A 25299-nucleotide genomic window follows, 5' to 3' on the forward strand; every position below is an offset into this window, starting at 1 on the left:
ATTCCCCTGAGTCAGCAAAGTCTATAAAAAAATGATCTTTGGGACAGAAATTTCTTACCACACATTCTAGTAAGTATCTCCAAATGTATGGGATATTAAATTTAGGGCTGTGGTTTTCAAACTTTTTTTCAAAGCATGAAAACCTCTTTTTCAAAGGAAATCTTACTCAAAACTCTTCACACAATCCCAGGCTAGCCCCTGGAATCTAGTCTGGAAAACTGTGGTCTCGAGCCATGCTACTCAAAGCCTGGTGTTCAGACTAGAAACTTCTGCGTCACCTGGCCACTTGTGAGGAAGGAGTCCAGCATCCAGCCCACTTCAGACCTGCCACTCCGAATCTGCATTTTCATACCCTCTCCAGGGGATTTGTGTGCACATTAAAATTTGGGGGGCAGATCTAAAAGGATTTACTCCCAAATATTCTTTCTCTCTTGGGTCATCCCAAATACCTGGGTGAGGCTTTTGACAATGAGTCTGCCACGAACTGAGCCCAGCTATAGCTTCCAGGAGGGCAAGCACAGTGTGGTCAGGTCATCTGCACAATTGAATCTGTGCCCCTCTCCCCCACAGAAACGTTGAGAAAAGCGAGGGCTGCTTAGAAAGAGACAGGAGAAGAGAGCAAAGTGGTGAAATGCAGAGACTATGGACTAGATTTCCTGGGCTTGCGCCAACACTACCTTACCTCTGGGGAGGACTCTGGCTGGTGAATTAAGATTCTGTGCCTCTTTGTCCAGTGTCGGACAGGGGTAAGGGATGATGATGATGGTGAGGGTGATGAGAGTATCCATTGAATGAGCTGATGGGCTGGAAGCACCTAGAATCTCTAGGTGCTTGGTTGGGGCTTTCATTCCCAAGTCTGTGGGAGCTCACCCCAGCAAGGGGCTTCCCTTTAAGGAATGTGCAAAGGAGCACCTGCATAGATCAAGCAGATTAAATATGGGTCACACAAGAGTCACCATCAGGTTCTCTCAAATAATCCCACCACTTAAGTACGATTGAAAGAACAAACACTACAATCTAAACCTTTTGATATATGGGCAACTTCTTTTTAGTCTTAGATTCAGAAAAACTTATGTTTCTATTGGGACTTTTCCATTTATTATCTCAGAGATCTTGGGCAAGCTCCTATAGCATTTTTCTCATTTTCTGGGCCCAGGGTCAGGGAAGTAATCCTACCGTATCAAGCACACAGGAACCCTGGAGTCTCAGGGGTGTGAACTGACACGCCAGGCTGTAAGTCTGAGGAGCTCCCAGCAGAAGAAAATGCAAGAGTCATCTACGCCCTATTCTAGTGTGCACCCCTCCCTCTGCCGTGAACACTTTCTCTTTCTTCTGTAGGATACCAGTGCAAGTCACCTGCACCCCAGCTTTGAAGGTAAAAACGATGCCCCCCCCCCCAGAGCTGAGGGCAGTTTGCTGATGGAGCCCAGAGTGGTGGTTGTCGTGCACCTGAGCTGTGAGCCCTGGTGAGCCGGGGTGCAGGACCGACACCAGTGGTCCCATGGATCTGCATGCCAGGCCACCGCTCAGTGGGGTGATGCTGCCCCTGAAGGCCCTTCTGCAGCGCCCTTGGAGCCTCAGCAGCTTCCCTGGTTTTTTGGCATCATGAACCGCTTGATCTCAGTCCAGCAATTCGCTCTTATAAACAAGAGAGGGGGAAAAAAATAGAAAAGTTGTGAAAAACAGACACAAGGAATTAGGTCACCCTAGAAATTCTAAGACATCAGCAAAACTCTTGTTGGGCATGATTTTAATGCAGCGACCTCTGACCACAGCAGGGTCTGGGATGGATAGGGTAGAAAGAAAAAGTCAAGAGAGAATGGGTGGGCAGAAAAGGAGGTCAAGGTGATCCCTGGCTCTGGAGATCTGCTGAGGACTTTTTCTGCAGCCTGGGGCATACCACAGGGCCTTCTACAGTGGTGAGTGCCTTTGACTTTCCGTTCAATCTGGGAGTTTGGGATCCAGACACACCTTTTCATACTCAACATTGAGCTGCCCACTCCTCCTCATACTCCTGCGTCCTTGCTTTTGATGCCTATTTGGTGTTTGCGTAGAGGGTGGACAGACACTAGTGTCGCCCCACAGAGCCACCTCTCATGATCAAAGCTAGCCTTGCACTCGACAGCAAGGCTTTAAGCCACTTAGAAGACAAGTCTTCCTCTAAATGCATCTTTCCATAGACAGTCACCAACCACGGGGACACACGTGCACCTTAACGCAGCAGAATGCATTTTAACTGAGTGAGTAAGAGTGGAATAGGAGGGCATACAAAAGGTCCACTCCTGTGACATGAAAGGTGGCTGGAAGAGCCGAGGGCAGCAGACAGCCTATCCCCCAGGAGCTGAGGACAGCAAGAACCAGGACACTGCTATGGATCCTGAGTGAGAAGGAAGTTGCCTGTCGTCTAGCTGCTGGAGCTTGCCAGGGAAGGGGGCCCATTGGGGGTATTTGGGTTTAACCAAAAAGGGAACAAAAGAAAACAGAGTCTTGGTGCAATGGAATGAGCCCTAGTCTGGAGACTGGATTTGCAGCAGGCTCTTTTTTTTTTAATCTTGCAATGGTTATCAATTTTTAATGGTTTTCTATATACGATTCTACTTGCAGTTAACACTGACAAAGTGGTGTGTCAGAAATTTGGTTGAGTAGCAGGACAGGTTGCCCAAAGCCGTCCTTTTTCCTTTTCTTAAAATTTATTTATTTATTTTTATTTGCATATAATGCATTATTTGCCCCAGGGGTACAGGTCTGTGAATTATCAGACTTATACTATTCACAGCACTCACCGTAACACATACTCTCCCTATGTCCATACCCCAGCCACCCCATCCCTCCCAGCCCCAGCAACCCTCAGCTTGTTTTCTGAGATTAAAAGTCTCTAATGGTTTGTCTCCCTCCCTGGTCCCATCTTGTCTCATTTGGTACCTCCCTACCCACAGCAACCCCCCTCTGTGCCTCTCAAATTCCTCATATCAAGGATATTATATGATAATTGTCTTTCTCTGATTGACTTATTTTGCTTAACATAATACCCTCTAGTTCCATCCACATCATTGCAAATGGCAAGATTTCATTTTTTTGACCGTGGCATAGTATTCCATTGTGTATATATACCACATCTTCTTTATCCATCCATCTGTTGGTGGACATCTAGGTTCTTTCCATAGTTTGGCTATTGTGGACATTGCTTCTATAAACATTTGGGTGCACGTGCCCCTTTGGATCACTACATTTGTATCTTTCGGGTAAATACCCAGTAGTGTGATTGCTGGGTCATAGGGTAGCTCTACTTTCAACTTTTTGAGGGACCTCCATGCTGTTTTCCAGAGTGGCTGCACCAGCCTGCATTCCTACCAACACTGTAGGAGGGTTCCCTTTTCTCTGCATCCTTGCCAACACCTGTCATTTCCTGACTTGTTAATTTTAGCCATTCTGACTGGTGTGAGGTGGTATCTCATTGTGGTTTTAAATTGTGTTTCCCTGATGCCAAGTATTATTGAGCACTTTTTCATGTGACTATGGCCATTTGGACGTCTTCTTTGCAGAAATGTCTGTTCATGTCTTCTGCCCATTTCTTGATTGGATTATTTGTTCTTTGGGTGTTGAGTTTGATAAGTTCTTTATAGATTTTGTATACTAGCCCTTTATCTGATATGTCATTTGCAATTATCTTCTATAGTGTCCGTTTTCTCTTGGCTTTGTTGACTGTTTCCTTTGCTGTGCGAAAGCTTTTGATCTTGAAGCCCCAATAGTTCACTGTTGCCCTTGCTGCTCTTGCCTTTGACGATGTTTCTAGGAAGAAGTTGCTGTGGCTGAGGTCAAATAGGTAGCTTCCTGTGTTCTCCTCAAGGATTTTGATGGATTCCTGTATCACATTGAGGTCTTTCAACCATTTTGCTCTGTCTTCCTTAATTTCTTTCATGAGTATTCTATGGTTTTCTGAGTATGGATTCTTGTTTATTCCTAGGTATCTTATGGTTTTGGGTACAATTGTAAATGGGATCAACTTCTTAATGTCTCTTTTTTCTGTCTTGCTGTTGGTGTATAGAAATGCAAGTGATTTCTGTGCATTGATTTTATATCCTGCCACTTTACTGAATTCCTGTATGAGTTCCAGCAGTTTTGGAGTGGAATTTTTTGTCTTGTCCACATAAAGTATCATATCATCTGCAAAGAATGAGGAGTTTGACTTCTTCTTTGCCGATTCAGATGCCTTTTGTTTCTTTTTGTTGTCTGATTGCTGAGGCTAGGACTTCTAGGACTATGTTGATTAGCAGCGGTGATAGTGTACAGCCCTGCTGTGTTCCTGAGCTTTATGGAAAAGGTCTCAGTTTTTCCCCATTGAGAATGATATTTGCCATGGGTTTTTCATATATGGCTTTGATGATATTGAGGTATGTACTTTCCATTCCTACATTTTGAAGAGTTTTGATCAAGAAAAAATGCTGTAATTTGTCGAATGCTTTATCAGCATCTGTTGAGAGTTTCATATGACTCTCGTAGTTTCTTTTTTTAATGTATTGTATCACAATGATTGATTTGCAGATGTTGAACCAACCTTGCAGCCCAGGAATAAAACCATCTTGGTTGTGGTGAGTAACCCTTTTAATGTACTGTTGGATCCTACTGGCTAGTACTTTGGTGGGAATTTTTGCATTCATGTCCATTAAGGATATTGGTCTGTAATTCTCCTTTTTGATGGGATCTTTTTCTGGTTTGGGGATCAAGGTAATGCTGGCCTCATAAAATGAATTTTGGAAGTTTTCCTTCCATTTCTATTTTTTTGAACAATTTCTTCTTTAAGTGTTTTGTAGAATTCCCCTGGGAAGCCATCTGGCCCTAGGCTCTTGTTTGCTGGAAGATTTTTGATAACTGCTTCAATCTCCTCACTGGTTATGGGTCTGTTCGGTTTTTGTTTCTTCCTGGTTCAGTTTTGGTAGTTTATATGTCTCTAGGAATCCATTTCTTCCATATTGTCAAATTTGCTGGTGTATAGTTGCTCCTAATATGTTCTTATAATTGTTTGTATTTCTTTGGTGTTGGTTGTAATCTCTCTGCTTTCATTCATGATTTTATTTATTTGGGTTCTCTCTCTTTTCTTTTTGATAAATCTGGCCAGGGGGTTATCAATCTTATTAATTCTTTCAAAGAACCAGCTCCTAAGTTTGTTGATTTGTTCTACTGTTCTTTTGGTTTCTATTTCAGTGATTTCTGCTCTGGTCTTTCTTTCTTTCTTTCTTTCTTTTCTTTTTTAGTTTCCATAAATTGACATTTATTATTTTGTAAACCATATGTATGAGTCATTTAGATTTTATTCCATATTTACATTTTCTTCTCCTGCTGGGTTTAGGTTTCCTTTGCTGTACTTTTCCCAGCTCCTTGAGGTGTAGGTTAGGTTGTGTAGAGACCTTTCTTGTTTCTTGAGAAAGGCTTATATCGCCATATACTTTCCTCTCAGGACCGCCTTTGCTGTGTCCCACATATTTTGAACAGTTGTGTTTTCATTTTCATTAGTTTCCATGAATTTTTAAAATTCTTTAATTTCCTGGTTGACCCATTCATTCTTTACTAGGATGCTCTTTAGCCTCCATATATTTGAGTTCTTTCCAACTTTACTCTTGTGATTGAGTACTAGCTCCAGAGCATTGTGGTCTGAAAATATGCAGGGAATGATCCTAATCTTTTGGTACCAGTTGAGACCTGATTTGTGACCCAGGATGTGATCTATTCTGGAGACTGTTCCATGTACACTAGAGAAGAATGTGTATTCTTTTGCTTTGAGATGGAATGTTCTGAATATATCTGTGATGTCCATCTTTTTTTTCTTTTTTTTAAAGATTATTTATTTATTTATTTGACAGAGAGAAATTACAAGTAGTCAGAGAGGCAGGCAGAGAGAGAGAGAGGGAAGCAGACTTCCTGCTGAGCAGAGAGCCCAATGCGGGACTCGATCCCAGGACCCTGAGATCATGACCTGAGCCGAAGGCAGCGGCTTAACCCACTGAGCCACCCAGGTGCCCCTGTGATGTCCATCTTATCCAGTGTGTCATTTAAAGCCTTTATTTCCTTGTTGATCTTTTGCTTAGATGATCTGTCCATTTCAGGGAGGGTGGTGTTAAAGTCCCCTACTATTATTGTATTATTGTCGATATGTTTCTTTGATTTTTGTTATTAATTGGTTTGTATAATTTGCTGCTCCCATGTTAGGGGCATAGATATTTAAAATTGTTAGATCCTCTTCTTGGACAGACACTTTAAGTATAGTATAGTGTCCTCTGTCATCTCTTATTATAGTCTTTGGCTTAAAATCTAATTTATCTGATGGAAGGATTGCCACCCCGGCTTTCTTTTGATGCCCATTAGCAGAGTAAATTGTTTTCCAACCCCTCATGTTAAATCTGGAGGTGTCTTTGGGTCTAAAATGGGTTTCTTGTAGACAGCATATTGACAGAGCTTGTTTGTTTGTTTGTTTGTTTGTTTTAATCCATTTTGATACCTGTCTTTTGATTGGGGGCATTTAGCCCATTTACATTCAGGGTAACTATTGAAAGATATGAATTTAGTGCCATTGTATTGCCTGTACAGTGTCTATTACTGTATACAGTCTCTGTTCCTTTCTGGTCTGTTACCTTTAGGCTCTCTTTTTGCTTAGAGAACCCCTTTCACTATTTCCAGTAAGGCTGATTTGATGTTTGCAAATTCTTGTAATTTTTGTTTGTCCTGGAAACTTTTTATCTCTCCTTCTCTTTTCAATAACAGCCTAGTTGGATATGGTATTCTTGGATGCATAGTTTTCTCATTTAGTGTTCTGAATATATCATGCCAGTCCTTTCTGGGATGCCTGGTCTCTGTCTATAGGTCTGCTGTCAGTCTAAAATTTCTAGTTGTATGTTACAAGTATCTTCTCCTGAGCTGCTTTCAGGATTTTCTCTTTGTCACTGAGACTTGTAAGTTTTACTATTAGATGAGAGGGTGTGGACTTCTTTTTAGTGATTTTGAGGGGGTTTCTCTGTGCCTCCTGGATTCTGATGCTTGTTCCCTTCACAAATTAGGGAAATACTCTGCTATAATTTGTTCCAATATACCTCTTGCCCCTCTCTCTCTTTCTCCTTCCTCTGAGATCCCGATTATTTTAATATTGTTTCATCTTATGGTGTCACTTATCTCTTAAATTCTACCCTCATGGTCCAGTAGTTGTTTATCTCCCCGCTTTTTTATTCTCCATCATCTGGGCTTCTGTGTCACTAATTCTCTCTTCTGCCTCATTTATCCTAGCAGTAAGAGCCTCCATTTTTTATTGCACCTCATTAATAGCTTCTTTTATTTCAACTTTGTTAGATTTTAGTTCTTTTATTTCTCCAGAAAGAGATTTTATTTCTCCAGGAAGGGATTCTTTAGTATCTTCCATGCTTTTTTTGAGCCCAGCTAACATCTTGATAATTGTTATTCTGACCTCTAGTTCCGATATCTTATTAATGTCCATATTGATTACATCCCTAGCCATTGGTACTGCCTCTTGTTCTTTTTTTTTTTTTTTTTTTGAGGTGAGTTTTTCTTCCTTGTTAATTTGTCCAAATAAGAAGATGATGAGAGAATAAAATACTGAAAGTGTAGCAATGACCCTAGAAAAATATACTAACCAAGGCAGAAGAGACCCAAAAACAGAGGAAGAAGAAAGGAGAACAAAACAAAGAAACAAAGACTATATACATATATTAGATGGGTGAATAAAACAGAGCCACACACTTTGGTTGTATTTTGGTCTGTTAGAAGAAACTGACTCCCACAATTTTAAAGAAAGAAAAATGTATATATACAAAAATAGGATTAAATACAATGAAAGGATGGAATGTGGCATAGAGATGAAAATTTTAAAAGATTCTAAAAAAGGAATTGATAAGAAGTTGGTTGAAAATAGAAAAAAAAAAAAAGAGGAAAGAGTATGATCAGGCTGGAGACTAAAACAAAGCCATGAGCTAGTGTTAGGGTATATTTTGATCTGTTAGAAGAAACTGTGTCCCAAAATTGTAAAGAAAGAAAAACCTATATGTATACAAAAAATAAGATTAAATACAATGAAAGGATAGAATATGAGTATAACAATGAAAATTTAAAAAGATTTTTAAAAAGATATTGATAGGATGAAATAGTTAAAAAAAAAGTTAAAGTAGGAAATAAGAAAAGCTAAAAGAAATAGAACAATAAAAAATAAAATAAAAAGAAATTAACTTTGCAAGACTAAAGGATCATGGAGGGGAAAGCCATGAATTCTATGCATTGCTTTCCCCTAGCTCTGGAGTTCTGCAGTTCTCGTTGATTGGTGAACTTGGTCTTGGCTGGCTGGATATTCTTGTTGATCTTCTGGGGGAGTGGCCTGTTGCAGGGATTCTCAAATGTCTTTGCTCAAGGTGGAATTGCACCACCCTTTCCAGGGGCCAGGCTAAGTAATCTGCTCAGGTTCACTCTCAGTAGCTTTTGTTCCCTGAATGCTTTTCATAGAGCTTTGGAGGATGGGAATGAAAATGGCAGCCTCCCAATTTCTGGCGTGGAGGAGCCAAGAGCTTGGGGCCCCACTCTTCAGTGCACCCTCAGAGAAAAGCAGTCAATCCCTCCCATCACCCTGGTCTCTGGCACTTCGTGCTCACCTGCCCTGTGACTGAGCATTTCTATCTCTGGTGCACAGCCCTTTTTAAAGTCTCCAAACCCAGCAGATTCCTGCAGTGTGCTCCTGCTCTGCTCCTTCCAGAGGAGGAAGGTGAGTCTCCCCAGATCTGTCACTTGTGGGGTCCCCACTCAAAGAACAGTGGCCTATGACTTGGATCACAGTTTAAAGTAACCCTGAGCTGAGAGCCCATTGCTCGGCTCTGTCTCTGTATCCAGCTTCCCCTGTTCCAATACCTGGGAGCTCTACCACACTCAGATACCCCAAGTCTTTCTGTGACCCCACACGTACTGAGACCACACTGTCCCTGTGAGGGCTCCACCCCCTGCTTAACCTCTGGAGCAATGTCCCTCAGTGGAGCAGACTTCAAAAAGTTCCGATTTTGTGCTCTGTTGCTCCACTGCTGCTGGGAGCTGGCCCCTCCTGCTATAGTCTATCTTCCCATCACTTCAGATTCACTTCTTCACAGGTTCTACCTTCCAGAAAGTGGTCACCTTTCTGTTCCTAGAATTACTGCTCTTCATCTCTTTGACCTCCTGTTGAGTTTGTAGGTGTTCAGAATGGTTTGATAACTATCTAACTGAACTCCTGGGACCCAATGATATTTAAGTCTCCTACTCCTCTGGCATCTTGCTCCTCCACATGAAGCAGGTTCTTTAACCTCTCTACTTGCTCATCTGTAAAATGGGTGTCATGGTCTCCATCTCCAAATGTTGTGATGAAGACAAAGGGAGAGGGGGTTTCAGAATTGGTAAAACACTCTGTGGCATGATCTCATTCTATAAAGGCTGCTGCTGCTGGTGCCCTGGCTCAGAGCCAGCATGGTACCAGTACCTGCAGGGTATTGTCTCTCTTCGTGTTTACAGCAAGCCTGAAAGGTTGTCACCCTGTTCTACAGTTGAGGAAGGCAGAAGTTAGTGAACTTGCCTGGGGTTCATGGCTTGGAGGTGCTGGTGCTAAATCTGAAGGTGGGGCTGCCCGGTGACATTCTCACCTGTAGGGGAGGGTGTGTGCCTCTCTGCTTTCACAGTAACCATGTAAAGGGACATGCCCATAGGCCATAGCAACGGTGGCCCATGTCCATGACACAGCCCCCTCCTCTCTGTGGCTACATGCCCACCCCCTTCCCTCCCTCTAGTTCCCACCACCTGGCAATGGCATGGGCCCTGGGCTCACTCCTTGTCTAGCCCTGAGCCAGGGAAGCACTGGGCTTCACTTGCAAAAGTCCTTCTTCCTTCTAGAATCATGCTCCTGGCTTGGTTAGACTTCACATGGTATCAGAGCTCAGAGTAACTCTGAGAGCCAGCAGGAAGTCTCATCCAGTCCCTGAAACCCAGCTAGCTCCTCTGTGGTCCACACTTCCCAAGACAAGAATGCAAACCTCCCTCACATCCATTCCAGGAGTGGAACAACTCTTTGTCCCAGTGACTTCAGTCACTCCTAAAGTACCCATGAAATCTACTTCTTCTAAAGGGACTTAGTAGGAAGAGACTCTCATCCCCATTTCTGTGCAAGGACATTGGGAAGCCACCTCCATCTTTTCTCTAAGTGCAACAACCCTGTCTCCTTATCTGTGGGGCTCATGGGGCCTGGTTCTCAAAAAGCAAAGCTAGTAAATTAACACAAAGGCCACTTTCAGCTTCCTGCACCCAGAGTCCCTCTCCTTACGCTGTCTACTCCCAATCTACTGTCTATCCTTACCACCCACCTGCTTGAGTGACATCAACAACTTCTCTAAGCTTCAACCACCTCTTCTGTAAAATAAGGATATTCACATATGGAAGGAAGGTGGGAGAACTGGGGAGACAGTGGGCAAAGTACCTGCCACAGTGCCTAGCTCTAGGTGAGTTAGGAGATCCTGTCATTGTCATGTTCATTCTTGTATTATTCATTATTATGTCGCCAGTGATGGAGATGGGTTTTTCTATAACTATCCACTTTCTATTGATTCTAGATGGTTCTTCATCTGTATTTGCAGACTCCCAAATTCCTGGAAAGTCTGGACATCCTAAAAATCTGAACTAGAAATGGGTCAGCCATTCCTTTTCCAGGGCCCATGAGCATGGAAGAACAAAGCCACCGGCTGGTCCCCATGCTCCAGGACTGTGTGGGAGGTATGATTCTTGATTGATTGTCTTTTATGGGAAGGGGAAGATGCTGGGCAAGAGGCAGACAGAGAGAGAGAGAATCAGAGACAGACAGAGAGACAGAAAGATTTGCCCATGAACATGTGAATGATGTGGACTCAAATCCAGTGGGACTCAAAAGCCCAAGCCATTTGATCCCTTCTCAGCCCGTCTGGCCTTTGCAATCTGCCCATCTAACCAGGGGCCTCAACCCCATTTCAGGTCAGAGAGGCGAAGGCTCTCCCCACCCCTTCCTCTCCACCACCTTTTTCTTCATGTTTTGTGAAAGTACAATTATATAATTAACATACAATAAATTTCACACATTTAAATTGTTCAGTTTGGTAAGTCCTGTGTAGCACCCAAGGGCCCTCTCCTGGACCATCCGGGTGGCAGGCTTGGTACTGGTTTGGTGTCTGCCCTCTGAGAGCTGTCCTCATGGAGCCTGAGGTCCTGGAGGGAGCTCATGAAGGGCTAAGGCCTGGCTGGGACTCCTTGGGAACAGTTTCAGGGAATGCTCCAGAAGCAACCATATTTTTGCCCTATGTTCATTTTTCTAAGGTTTCTGAAGGAAACCACTCTCAAAATGGAAGCCAAAAGTCAGGGGTCAAGAAGAGACGAAAGCAGAAACCAAGAGAAGGCCAACAAGAAAGCAAGCAAGTGGACGTAATGTGGATTCAATTAAACTCGAGCTTTAGTTTTGGTCAAATTGTAAGTTAATTCCTGCCTCCTAGACTATTTAATTAAAGGCAAGTCCCACAGGCCGCCTGTTATTTTAACCGTTTTTCTTCTCTGGTGGAGACCCTGGGACTATGCAGAGGGAGCAGGGAGCAATAACCTGTGATTGGATTCTCCTGGGGGAAATGAGGGAGAAAATGAATGATAAACATCTTGTCTTCAGAACATCATAAATTTTTCAATAGCAGCCCCCCAAAAGCATTAGATTTTCATCCTTAATTTGAATGCAGGCTACTTGGTAATAGCACACGCTAGTTTACATTCCCCACATGTGTGTTTTATTTTCTTTATGGGGTCAAGAAGGAAAAAGGAAGACAGACCTATCCCTCATTCTGTTTGTGTCTGCACAGTGTTACTGCCGAGCTGACTTCCTTTGATTCCGTCGCAATCTCCCCTCTTTTTGCTCCTCAGCAGGGAGGGCCACGGGTCTGGTGTTTCCTGGTCACCTCTGTGACGTCCCAGTGACAGTTTGCATGTCTATTCTGCTGTTTGTCCTCCAGCAGCTGGAGGCCTGGAAGGCAGGTCACCAAACCAGGACGTCCAGGAACAGGCTCGTGGGCTGATGCCCATCCGGCCTCCCTGGGACTTGGGGACCAGGACAAGTGGCCACAACATTGGTGTTTGCACTACTTCGCTTTGGGTTGTTTGTATTATCATGTTAGGAATGAGCAGCTACTGAAAACCCCAAGTGGTAAAAGTTCTGATCCCAAATGACAGGGACTTACCAGTCCAGGTGTGTCCAGGAGGGGCAGCCTGTTGGGCCATTTTATAAAGGCAGCCCTCCTGGTCAGCAACCACAGTGAGCTATAAGACCAGCCAGTCAGGTCCTCTGTCCTGGCCTCTCTGGAAGGAGCTGGGCCAGCCCCTTGACTTGGACTCTGGGACTCCCCGTCCATCAGAAGCTTTGCCCACTCCGCTCCTTCGTGGATGATTCTTTGCGCCATGGCCCCACACCACGATGTACTCTCTTAATCATGTTTGCCATAACCACATACCTCCTGTAGTCTGCTATCTGCTCCATCTTGTTTCCCTCAATGGACTCAGTTTTACTTCTGTTAATGAGTTTATAAGGAAATGTCTTAGTGCAATCCTAAATGTGAAAAATAGTATCATTCATGAGACATAGAAGATAACCATACTACGGGAACCTGGGTGGCTCAGTGGTTTAAGCATCCGACTTTTGATTTCAGCTCAGGGCATGATTGCAGGGTTGTGAGATCAAGCCCCGTGCTGGGCTCTGCCCTGGACGTGGCACCTGTTTCAGTGTCTCTCTCTCCCTCTGCCCCTCCCCGTCACAAGTTCGCTCACTCTCTAAAGAAAAAGAAAAGGAAGAAGAAATAGAAGAGGAAGAGGAAGGAGAAGGAGAAGACCGTACTAATGCAATGAAAACAAAACAGGGTCATCCAAATTTAGCTGTTGCCTGCGGATGTCTGTAAGACTGGGCCCGCTCTCTATTCCAAAGGGAAGATCAGCCAGCAGGGAAGGGGCGCTGGGGGCCCATGGGTGTGAGACAGAAGTGCTCTCTGGCATCACTAGGTGGAATGGAAGGGAATGGAAAAGGGAACTGTTTCTTACCGGGAACTCAGGGTTACAGGGGGGCAGCTGGTCTTTCTGGATGGCTAGTGCTGGGACACTGTCTGAAGGTCCTCCTCCCGGGCCTTCCTGTCCTCCTCAGATCAGCTTCTGTCCCTTCCCGCCACCAAGACCTCTGTGTCATCCAGTTCTGTAGCCTCATCATGGTCCTCATCATACTGTACCTCCTCACAGCATTCAACTCCTCTCTCCCCTAGAAATCCCTTTTCTTGGTTCTGGCCTTGTTTCCCTGCCTTCCAGACTGTTCCTCCCATTCACATACACTTAGAATTCCTCTCTCTCCCCTTCATCTGTGTGCTGGTGCAGTAAGGGTTCAGAGCCAGTTAGACACCTCTAGTCGCAAGAGACTTCCTGACCTCTGTCCTTGGATGTCACCTGTAGGTCTGTGCTCCAGGTAGACAAGCTGGATCAGAGACCGCAGAAGTGGTGTCACTTTGCTGGGATCTGCTCCCTGGTGTCAGTCAGTGGCCTTTCCGCTCAGACAAGTAGGAAAGCCCAAACCCATGTCCTGTGTCTTTCAGGGTGGGAGATTTGCAAAAGTAAAGCTCCCCAAGGACCCCTGTGAAGGATACTGGAGTGATTGTCAGACCACAGATAGACGGTCCCATGGTGCTGTGCCCTGAGCCCCCCACCTGCATCCCCTCACCGCTATCCCATGAGGGAGCCTCATCCCGCTTGGTGTGAAGACAGTGGGCCCCGGGTCACCCCACATGACTCTGCAGGCCTGGCTGTGTCACTGTGGTACACATAGATGAGCTCAACACCGAGGTCCTGTTGTCACACCTACTTAAATGTGAACACCTGAGATTAGCTTACAATGCTAAGGATTAGCTGAACTCCATTGTTCCTAGGCCAGCGAGTTCTTGGGTGAGGCTCTCCTTGGCTCACGGGGCTCAGGCTTCCCTCACAAAAGAGAAGAACAAAGGCCAGGCCTAGAGACGCAACTCTCCTCTTTGAAATTGAGACTTGGAAAAAAACAAAAACCAAAAAGATAATGACTTCTCCCACCAGATGTAGGTCAACCACAGGCAGAGAGCTGGTGTGGGGGGTCAGGGGGCTCCAGGAAATGTCGGCGTCCGGACATCTAGCAGACAGCTGTAGGGCCCTGTAGAAGGGCCATTGTGGCCACCCCTGCCCTCTGTGCGCTCACCTCCGCCTCAGCAGTGTGTGCCCTCAGTTTACCCCAGAGAGACTCCAGGGGCACCCTGCGCCACCCCTAGCCCCTGAGGCTTGACTGTGTCCCCCGGCACACAGACGGGGAGGGAAGACGCGCTGTGGGAGAGCCTGATTTACCCTGGTAAGACTTGAACGAAGCAGCCCTTTGACACAAAACACAGTCATGGTTCCTTGGATCTGTTTCAATCTATCGTGTCACTCTCTGCTCTTGGAGATGTTACAAAGCTGTTGTGGATGGGGTCCAGAGTCTAGTTTTACTAGTTTGTTGCTTAGAAATGCAACTGTGTGTTGGCTCAGCTAATGCTCAAATCTTTGGAGGAGTTTCGGGGAAAAAAAGATTAAAGCGACTATAAAACCACGAACTATGTTAAAAATGTATTATGAACTTTAATTTGTGGGTTGTTCCTCTTCTTCTTCTTTTTTCTTCTTTTCCTTTCTTTCCTTTTCTTGTTTTGCCTCATACAGCTTGAGGCAGTGGTTTCCAGAAGGGTTTCTTGTTTGTGTTTAAAGCTGCTTTGTGGAAAGACTCCATTTTCAAAGGTTCTGTGGGTCATAAAACAATTAGTGTTCATCCTGCCTGGGCCCCCAGAGGCTGGCTCCCTGGGTGATCCAGGCAGGGCCGGAGGCTGGACTGGGGGCTGGCAGACTCGGGCCTGGGTGGGGACAGGTCTGTCAGTGTCAGCCAGGAAGCGGAAAACCTGTAGAGCCCCAAATCCTCATGCATGCCTCACCTGCCTCCCTAACTTGCAGTTAGGGAAACTGAGTCCTAGGGGCTTACTGACGGCCTTGTTTCATCCTAAAGAGTTGGCATTTCGCTATGGCCTTCAGGCACAAACCTCATCAACTACCCGCCTCTTCTGAGTCTCCAGGTGGTTCTGAGCGTGGACTGGAGTGTTGTGAGGGTAGACAAGGACGGGGGTCTCTGTCGTCTGCTGTTGGTGACAACAACTCACGCTTCTCGATGTATCGTCCTCTGTGTTTCGTGGGTGGGGAGACCACTGTTGCCCACCTTCCTGGGAATACGTCGTGCTCTACGCACAGAGGGTAACCTCTACCAAGCCAGACACCAGCCTGTACAGCTCCTCTCTTTGCCCTAACGGTAAGCATACTTGGTACATAATCTGGATTGAATTAAAAGTCCCGGACTCTGTGTTCTGGCCTCAGACATCTGTGCCTGGAGGAGGAATGTATGAAGAGCCGCCAAGCGCCTGGGATAAAGGTGCTCGTCCCAAACTTGCCATTTTAGTCTTAATTAGAAACTCATATAGTCGAGGACAACACAAAGCCTTTCAAGCCTGCATCCTGTGGTCCAGGTTCTGCCATCTGTCAGGCCTCACACTCGGGTAAGGGGATCGTCAGCACCCCTTTCCAGCCACATGTGGACCCCAGAGGTATAAGGTCCTCATGACCCTTCAAGTTCAGCTCAACTTCCAACCTCAAAGCGTGGAATTCAAAACAAGTTCCGTCCTGAGCATGAAGATCGGAAAACCCTCCACACAAGAGAGGGTCCAAGAGTTCACTGAGTCGGGAAACTTCTCCTAGATACGATGCAGTATGTTTAAAAGCTTCGCACTGGGCTGGGAGTTAGCACTCCTGAGTTCTAGGCCTGCCTCCCACCTGCAGTAGTTCACTAAGGCTGCTCTAACCGAGTAGCAGCTAACGTAACAGCAATGGATTGTCTCGCAGATCTGGAGGCTACAGTCCAATATGGCGGTGTGGGCGCAGGATTTTTTCCTTCCATGGGCTGTGAGAAAGACTCTGGCTCAGGCCTCTCCTCCAGCTTTGGGTGGTTTGCTGGCAATCTTTGGTCAATCCTTGGCAAGAATCCTTGGCTTCTGGAAGCATTATGCCAATCTCTACCTTTCATACTTACGTGGTTTTTCTCTGTGCGCATGTCTGTGTTCATGTTTAAGATTTCTTTCTTTTCTTTTTAAGATTTCTTTTCTTCCAAGATTTTATTTTTAGGTAATCCCTTTACCCAATGTGGAGTTCAAACTCACAACCCAGAGATCAGGAGTCACATGCCCCACCAATTGAGCCAGCCAGGTGCCCTCAATTTCCCCTTTTAATAAGAACATCAGCCACATTGGACGAGGGCCCAACTGAATAACCTCATCTTCACTTAATCAATTATATCTACAATGACCTTATTTCCGAATAAGGCTATGTCCTGTGGAACCAGGGGTTAGGAATTCAATATATGAATTTGGGTAAGGAGACACAATTCAACCGTAACACTACCCTGACTTTTGGACCTTAGGTGAGTGGATGAATACTTCTGAACCTTATTTTCTCCATCTGTGATATTGCTAATCTCTAAGACTCCTTTCAGACTTAAGCTCAGTGATTGCAAGCATCTATCAAATATGATAGCCTATTTCCTTTCTTTTGTTAACAGTTTTCAAGTAATTCTTTTCAAAGCACTTTACATAGACTTTAAGAAATGTGTCACTTTCTGCCTTTGACCATAGTTATTTGCATGATATTAAATATTTTATTTTAAAGGATATTAAATGTTTTTAATGATCCATATATCAAGGCCCTAACCAATCAAAAGGCCATGAGACATAATAGCTGCACATACTGGAGTGTACTGGTGTGTACTGGTGTGTACTGGTGTGTAATGACTGTACAGCCCTGGGCCTTCCTGTATGTGTCTTCATGCTCCTCTTAAATTTAATATTCTTCTTCCAATTATTTTTTTCTGATTTTGAAATAAACTTGTAATCATTATTAAAAATTTTAAGGGATAAAATTTTTGAAACCGAAGTAACCCTTCTTAGTGATGCGCCGTAGTATTAAAACAGGTTTTCGTGAGTATTCTCCTTTTCTCGTATTTTATCCTAGATACTTCCAGTACCTTAAATATGTTTTGAAAACGTGATTTTTATTTTTGCAAAATATTCTGTTCTGTGGATGTGCTATTTCCTTATAAATCACCCTGTCTCTAACATAATGATGTTAAGTTACAGTAATATGTAATCTTGGTGCGTGTCCTAATTGCTTCCTTAGGTGAAACTCCTTAGCAGGGAATTCCTTAGTGTGGAATTACTGAACCAAAGGTGATACATATTTTAAATGTGTTTTGTTAAACTGTGCCCCGGAACAGTGGTGACTGGCTATTCTCAGCAACAGCATCTGAAATTACCTTCGTTTCCTATAGGGATGTTCATTCTTTTCTCATTGATCTGTAAGAGCTCTTATTATGCTTAAGATATTAGATCTCTTTCTACCACACATATTGAGAGTATGGACTTGAAACTTCTTAACGTCAAGATCTATGCCTTATTAAATCTGAATCTCATAATATTGAGTTCTGTGACTTGTGCACAGTATGACCCAATCAATATCCAAAGGACATAGAGGAATGATATCTGCCATCAGGAAGCATCTATTATAGGCTAAGGAATATAAACAAATACAAAAGCCAAAATGAAATAAATGCTAGAATGGAGGCACTAGATAACTACTGGGGGATCAAAGAAGAACATGTGATCAATTCCAATCAGGAGAACCGGGAGGCCCAATGTCATTTAGATTTTGAGTGTGAGTTCTTTACCAGAGAAGACATTCTAGGCTGAAGAATCAGCATAAATGCAACACATGGCATGAAAATGGCTGGCCTGTTTGAGAAAAGGATGCGTTTACTGCCTACCGATGCTAAGAGCGCCCTGAAGGCTACAGGGCTTTATATGGACAATAGGGCCAAATGGAAAACTTGTGACTCTTTCTTGTGTTTAGGGAAGATGGTGCCAGTAGCCGTATGAGTGAGAGACGGGAGAAGAGAGAGACTGCTAACTTGCTTTATTTATTTTTTTAAGATTTTATTTATTTATTTATTTGAGGAAAAGATAGGGAGAAAGAGAGAAAGAACATGAGAGTGGGGAGGGGCAGAGAGAGAGGGAGAAACAGGCCCCCCCACTGAGCAGGGAGCCCCATGGAGGGCTCAATGCCAGGACCCTGAGATCATGACCTGAGCTGACAACAGACGCTTAACTGACTGAGCCACCAAGGTGCCCCTGCTAACTTGCTTTAAAAGAGGGTTTGTGGGACTAGCCAGGATGGTGAAACAGTAGACTCCTGAATTCCCCTCCTCCCATGGATTCATCAAATTTATAGCTACACAGGAAGCAATTCACTCTGAGAGAGATCCAGAAACCAGTTGAGTGACTCCTACATATTGGGCAATTGAGAAAATACCCATATTAAAATGAACAGAAAGTGGAGTTTTCCTTGGACAGGGCTTTTTCCTACTGCATACTTTATAAGCTGCTGCCAGGGAGTCCCAAGTAGCATGCATCTAGGTGTTTACTGTGATCATCCCTGGAGCCTGAGAGACCCAATAAGAACTTCCCATGCCTTCTTTTTCTGCCTCACTTCAAAATAAAACCAAGTCACCAATATCTCCCTGGAAAGAGCTTTTCTATACATCTAGCACCCCCAACTTTTATGGCTACTATCCAAAGGATGGGCCTCCAAATCACCTAGTTTGATGGGTGATTTACTTACATTCATGAGTCCCATAGGGTTATAGAAAACAAAGAAGCAGTTGCTATTGTTGTTGTTTTTTTAAAAGATTTTATTTGTTTATTTGTCAGAGAGAGAGAGAGAGCACACAAGCAGAGGTGGCAGGCAGAGGGAGAAGCAGGCTCCCTCCTGAGCAAGGAGTCTGATGTGGGACTTGATCCCAGGGCCCTGGGATCATGACCTGAGCTGAAGACTGACACTTAACTGACTGAGCCACCCAGGTGTCTCCAGAGAAGCAGTTTTTAAATGGACACAGGAAGACCCCCTCTGGCTATACACCCAGACTCAGCACAGATGGTGCAGGCAAAAAATGTCCATCTTGTGGTATCTCCCTGAAATGGGTTTGCATTCACAGTTTTTCAGCTGTTACCTGAGAGTCCATTCTGTAATCATCTTTCCTCTAGGTTGGATGACTGTGATCCTCCCCTTCAGGGTCACTAACAAGTCTTGGTACTCTCTCAACTACTAGAAGCAACTAGGAACAAAGTCAGCAACTTGAACAATCACAAAGATTTGATAGGCAATCAGGAGCTCAAGCCAAGTGGACTGATAAGATTCTTTCCCTACGTGAGACCAGTCTGTCAAGACTGGGGATAGAAGGCTGCTTTACCTACTGCACAAAAACAAACGCAGGGAGTCAAGGAAAATGAAGAAATGGAGGAATACATTTAAAAAAGATGACATGATAAATGTTCAGAAACTGATCTTAAAGAAGTGAAGATAAGTGATTAACCTCAAAGACAAGGCAGTAGAACTCATCAAATCAGAGGACAAAAGAAACAAGAGTGAAAAAGAATAAAGATATCTTAAGGACTTACACAGCACTGTGAACAGACAAATATATACATTACAGAGTAAGAAAATGAGAGATAGAAAGGCACAGACAGGTTTAAATATAATAATGGCTGGGGTGACTAGGTGGCTCAGTTGTTTAAGCATCTGGCTTTTGATTTCAGCTCAGGTTATGATCTCATGGTTGTGAAATCGAGCCCCGCCATGGGCTTTAAGCTTGGCATAGTGTCTGCTTGAGATTCTCTCTCTCCCTCTTCCTCTGCCCCTCCCCCTAAACTCTCTCTCTCAAAATGAATAAATAAAATCTTAAAAAAAAATTCCCCCTAGTCTGGGGGGAAGAAACAAACATCCAGATCCAGAAACCCTAGAGATTTTCAAATAAAGGGAATTCAAACAGAGGCATATCAAGACACATTATAATTAAACTGTCAAAAGTTAAAGACAAAGAATCTTAAAAGCAGCAAAAGAAAAGCAACTTGTTACATACGAGGGGAAACCCTATAAAGAATATCAATGGATTTTTTTTTTTTTTAGCAGAAATCTTCAGGCCAGAGGAAGTGGGATGATATAGTCAAAGTTTTGAAAGGAAAAAAAAAAATAAGCATGCCAGCCAAGAATCTTTATCTAACAAAGTTTTTCTTTACAACTGAAGGAGAGATAAAGAGCTTCTCAAACAAAAATTGAAGGAGTCCATCACCACTAGATTGGCCTAAAGAAATGCAAAAGGGAGTTCTTCAATATGAATTAAAAACACTTATTGGTAACATAAAAATATATGAAAGTATAAAACTGGTAAATTCAGAATACTCTAATATTATAATAGAGATGGATAAATCACTTATAACTCTAATATAAAGATTAAAAGACAAAAGAATTAAAAGTAACTCTAATTACAATAATTCATTAATGGATATACAATATAAAGATGTAAGTCATGACACCAAAAACACAAAATGTGGGTGGGGAGTATATAAAAATGTAAAGCTTTATATATATATATATATTTGAAGTTAACTTGTTATCAACTTAAAATATACTGTTATAAATATAAGATGCTACATGTAAGCCTTCTGGTGAGAAAAAGGCAAAAAATTATAGTAACTACAGTTGAAGAGATAAAGAGGTAAGAATCAAAGCATACACTACAGAAAATCAACAAATTACAAAGGAAGAGAAAAAGAGAGGAAGAAAAGAACAAAGGAATTATAAAACAGCCAAAACCAAAAGCAACAACAATTAGTATCTGAATGCATAAAAGAAAAACAAGACCCAATTATATGCTGCCTACAAGAGATTCACTTTAGCTTTAAGGACAATATAGGTTCAAAATAATAGATGGGGAAAAAAATATCCCATGCAAAAGAAACAAAAGAAAGCAGGGGAAGCTGTATTTATAGCAGACAAAATACACCACAAACTAAAAACTGTAACAAGAGGCAAAGAAGGGGTCTCTGGATGGCTCAGTTGGTTAGGTGTCTGCCTTTGGCTGGTTATGATCTCCAGGTCCTGGGATCAAGCCCATGTCAGGCTCCCAGCTTGGCAGGGAGTCTTCTTCTCCTTCTCCCTCTGCCTCTCCCCCTGCTTCCACTCTCTCTCTCTCTCCCCCAAATGAATAAATTTAAAAAATTAAAACAAAAGAAGCAAAGAAAATCATTAAATAATGTTAAAGTGGTCAATTCATTTGGTGGATATAACATTTGTACTATTTATGTACCCAACATCAGAGCACCTACACATAGAAAGAAAATATTAACAGAGCTGAAGGGAGAAATGGACAGCAATACACTAATACTTCAATACACCACTTTCAACAATGGATAGATGATCCAGACAAAAAATCAATAAAGAAACATTGGATTTAAAGTACACATTAGGCCAGATATACTTACAGACCTATCGGACATTCCATCCAAAAGCAGCAGAATACACATTCTTTTCAAGTGCAACGTGGGACATTCTCCAAGGTAGATCAGATGTTAGGCCACAGAACAATTCTTAATAAACTTAAGAAGACTGAAAGCTCATCAATATCCTTTCAGAGCACAATGGTAGGATACCAGAGTTCAATTAAGAAAGAAAACTGGAGGGGCGCCTGGGTGGCTCAGGGGGTTAAGCCTCTGCCTTCAGCTCAGGTCATGATCTCAGGGTCCTAGGATCAAGCCCCGCATGGGCTCTCTGCTAAGCAGGGAGCATGCTTCCCTGCCCTCTCTCTGCCTGCCTCTCTGCCTGCTTGTGATCTCTGTGTGTCAAATAAATAAATAAAATCTTTAAAAAAAAAAAAAGAAAGAAAACTGGAAAATTTGCAAATATGTGGAGATTAAACCACACGCTCCTGAATAACCACTATATGAAAGAAGAAATCAAGAATAAAATAAAATAAAATCTTGAAGCAAACGAAAAATGGAAACACGAGACATCAAAACTTACCATATGCAGCCAAAACGAGTTTAAGAGGGAAGTTTATAATAATAAATACATTAAGAAAAAAAGAGATATTTTAAATAAACAACCTAACTTTACACAGCAAGGGACTAGAAATACAAGAACAAACTCAGCCTAAATTAGTAGGAGGAAGGAAATAACAAATATCAGAATAGAGATAAATGAACTAGATACTAGAAAGACAATCGAAGAGATCAATGAAATTAAGTTCTGGAAAGATAAACAACATTCACAATCCTCTAGCTAGACTAAGAAAAAAAGAGAGAAGACAAATCAGAAATGAAAGAGAAGGTATTACAAATGATAACACAGAAATACTAAGCACAAAAGAAATTACAATGAACAATCACATGCCATCTAATTAGATAACTTAGAAGAAATGGATAAATTCTTAAAAACAACTTACCAAGACTGAAACATGAAGACTGAATATCTGAATAGACCAAATTGCTAAGAAGACTGAATCAGTAATCAAGACCTGCCAACAACGTCCAGGACCAGATGACTTCACTAGTGAATTCTACCAAACTTGTAAAGAAGAATTATTCCCAATCCTTTTCAAATGCTTCCAAAAAACTGAAGAGGAGGAAACACTTCCAAACTCATTTAACAAGGCCAGCATTATCCTGATATCAAAACCAAACAAGAACACTACAGAAAAGAATATTAAAGGCCAATACCCCTGATGAAAAACAAAGTATTAGCAAAGAAAATTCAATAGTACATTAAAAGGATGAAACACCATGATCAAGTGGGATTTATTCCAGGGATGCAAGGATGATCCACAAATCAATGAATTTGATGTACCACATTAACAAAGAAAAGTATAAAAATCATACGTGCAGCCCAGCATGTGCAGAAAAAGCTTTTGATAGAACTCAATACCCTTTCATAATAAAAGTTCTCAGCAAATTGAGTAGAAGGAATGTACCTCAACATTTCAAGCCCACATTAACATCATACTCATGGGTGAAAAGCTAAAAGCTTTTCCTCTAAGGTCAGGAACAAGACAAGGATGCTGAATTCTTGCCACTTTTATTCAACATAGTATGAAAGTCCTGGACAGAGCAATTAGGCAAGAAAAAGAAATAAAAGTCATCCAAATTATAAAGGAATAAATAAAATTGTCTCTGTTTGCAGAGGACATGCTATAACATGTAGAAAACCCTAAAGACTTCACCAAAAAACCTGTTAGAACTAGTAAATCCACTAAAGTTACAGTATAAAAAATCAATATAGAAAAATCAGTTACATTTTTATGTATTAATAACATATTATCAGATAGATATTAAGAAAACAATCCCATTTATAATTGCATCAAAGAATAAAATCCTTAGAAATAAATTTAACCAAAGAGGTGGAAGATCTGTACAATAAAAGCTACTGAATCTTGATCTAAGAAATTGAAGAAGACACAAACAAATAGAAAGACAATCTATTGTCCACAGATTAGAAGAATTAACACTATAAAAATATTCACAGTACACAAGATGATCTACAAATTCTGTAATATCCCTATCAAATTCCAGTGGCATTTTTCATAAAAATATGAGAAACAATCCTAAAATTCCTGTGAAATAGCAAAGGACCTATATAGCCAAAGAAATCTTGAGAAGGAAGAACAATGTGGAAGGCATCATGCTTCCTGATTTCAAACTATATTACAAATCTACAGTGATCAAAACAGTATGGTATCAGCATAAAGATAGACAATAAATCAGTAGAACAGAATAGAAAGCCCAGAATAGAAAGCCCAACCATGCATATATGATCAATTAATTTTCAACAACAGAGCCAAGAATATACAATGGAGAAAAGATAGTTTCTTCAATAATGGTGTTAGGAAAGCTTAAGAAGGAAGTTGGACCCCTGTCTTAACCATATAAAAAATCAACTCAAAATGGATTAGTGAGTTGAATGTAAGAATGAAACTACGAAACTCCTAGAAGAAAACATAGGGTTGAAGTTCCTTAACATTGGTCTTGGCAATGATTTTTTGAATTTTACACCAAAAGCAAAGGTAATAAGAGCAAAAATAAACAAGTGTGACTAAGCCAAACTAAACTAAACTAAACTAAACTAAACTAAACTCCTTCTGCATAGCTAAGGAAATCATGAATGACAGAAAATGCAAACTACAGAATGGGGGAAAGTATTTGCAAGCCATATATATATATACATATTTTTAAAGATTTTATTTTTTTATTTGACAGAGAGATATGGAACACAAGCACGAGGAGGGGCAGAAGGAGAGGGAGAAGCAGGCTTCCCGCCCAAGCAGGGAGCCTGATGCAGGGCTCGATCCCAGGACTATGGGATCATGACCTGAGCCAAAGGCAGAGCTTAACAACTGACCCACCCAGGAACCCCAAAAAGCCATATATTTGATAAAGGTTAAATATCCAAAATATACAATTAACTCATATAACGCAATAGAAAAAAAAAAAAAACCCAAGTAATCCAATGTAAAAATGGGCAGAGGATCTGAATAGATATTTTTCCAGAGAAGACATACAAATGGCCAACAGGTGCATGAAAAGTTGCTCAACATCGTTCATCATCAGGAAAATGCAAATTGAAACTACAATGAGCTATTACCTCACAGCTGCTAGGATGGCTGTTATCACAGGAGATGACAAATGCTGTCAAGGATATAAAAAAATGGGAACCAGGGTACATTGTTGGTGGAAATGTAAGCTGGTATAGCCACTATGAAAACAGTATGAAGGTTCCTGAAGAAGTTAAAAATAGAACTAACATATGATTCAGCAAGCTACATTCTGAGTATATACATCCAAAGGAAAGAAATCATTATCTTAAAGAGGTGTCTTCACTCCCATGTTCACTGAAGTATTCTTCACAGTAGCCAATGTATGGAAACAACCCAAGAGTTCATTGGTGGATGCATGGAGAAAGAAAATATTATATCTATAATAGAATGTCATTGCACCTTGAGAAAGAAAGAAATCCTGACATTTGTGACAACACAGATGAACCTGGCGGACATTGTACTAAGTGAAATAAGACAGACAGAAAAAGACAAATACTGCATGGTATCACCTAGATGTAGAATCTAAACAAACAAACAAAAAAACCATTAAACTCATAGAAACAGAGAATGGCCTGGTAGTAGCCAGGGAGGGGAATAGGGAGAGATGGCTTAAAGGATATGAATCTTCAGTTACAAGAGCAATGTGGTCTGAGGATCTAATGTATAACGTGGTGACTACAGTTGATAATGCAGGT

At 42.1% G+C, this 25299-nt stretch overlaps 2 long non-coding RNA genes across 2 annotated transcripts; one reads left to right on the forward strand and one right to left on the reverse strand.

The window, feature by feature from the left end:
- Nucleotides 1-688: 688 nt before the first annotated feature.
- Nucleotides 689-21718, reverse strand: LOC309869507. The gene is made up of 3 exons (XR_014314216.1): nt 21501-21718; nt 1450-1638; nt 689-912 (listed from the first exon to the last, which is right to left on the reverse strand). It is a non-coding gene; the product is annotated as an uncharacterized lncRNA (long non-coding RNA).
- On the forward strand, nt 8486-11549 carry LOC309869506. The gene is made up of 3 exons (XR_014314215.1): nt 8486-8752; nt 10614-10773; nt 11347-11549. It is a non-coding gene; the product is annotated as an uncharacterized lncRNA (long non-coding RNA).
- Nucleotides 21719-25299: the final 3581 nt, after the last annotated feature.

This window comes from Mustela nivalis (assembly GCF_964662115.1).
Source record: "Mustela nivalis genome assembly, chromosome: 7".
Taxonomy (NCBI): Eukaryota; Metazoa; Chordata; class Mammalia; order Carnivora; family Mustelidae; genus Mustela; species Mustela nivalis.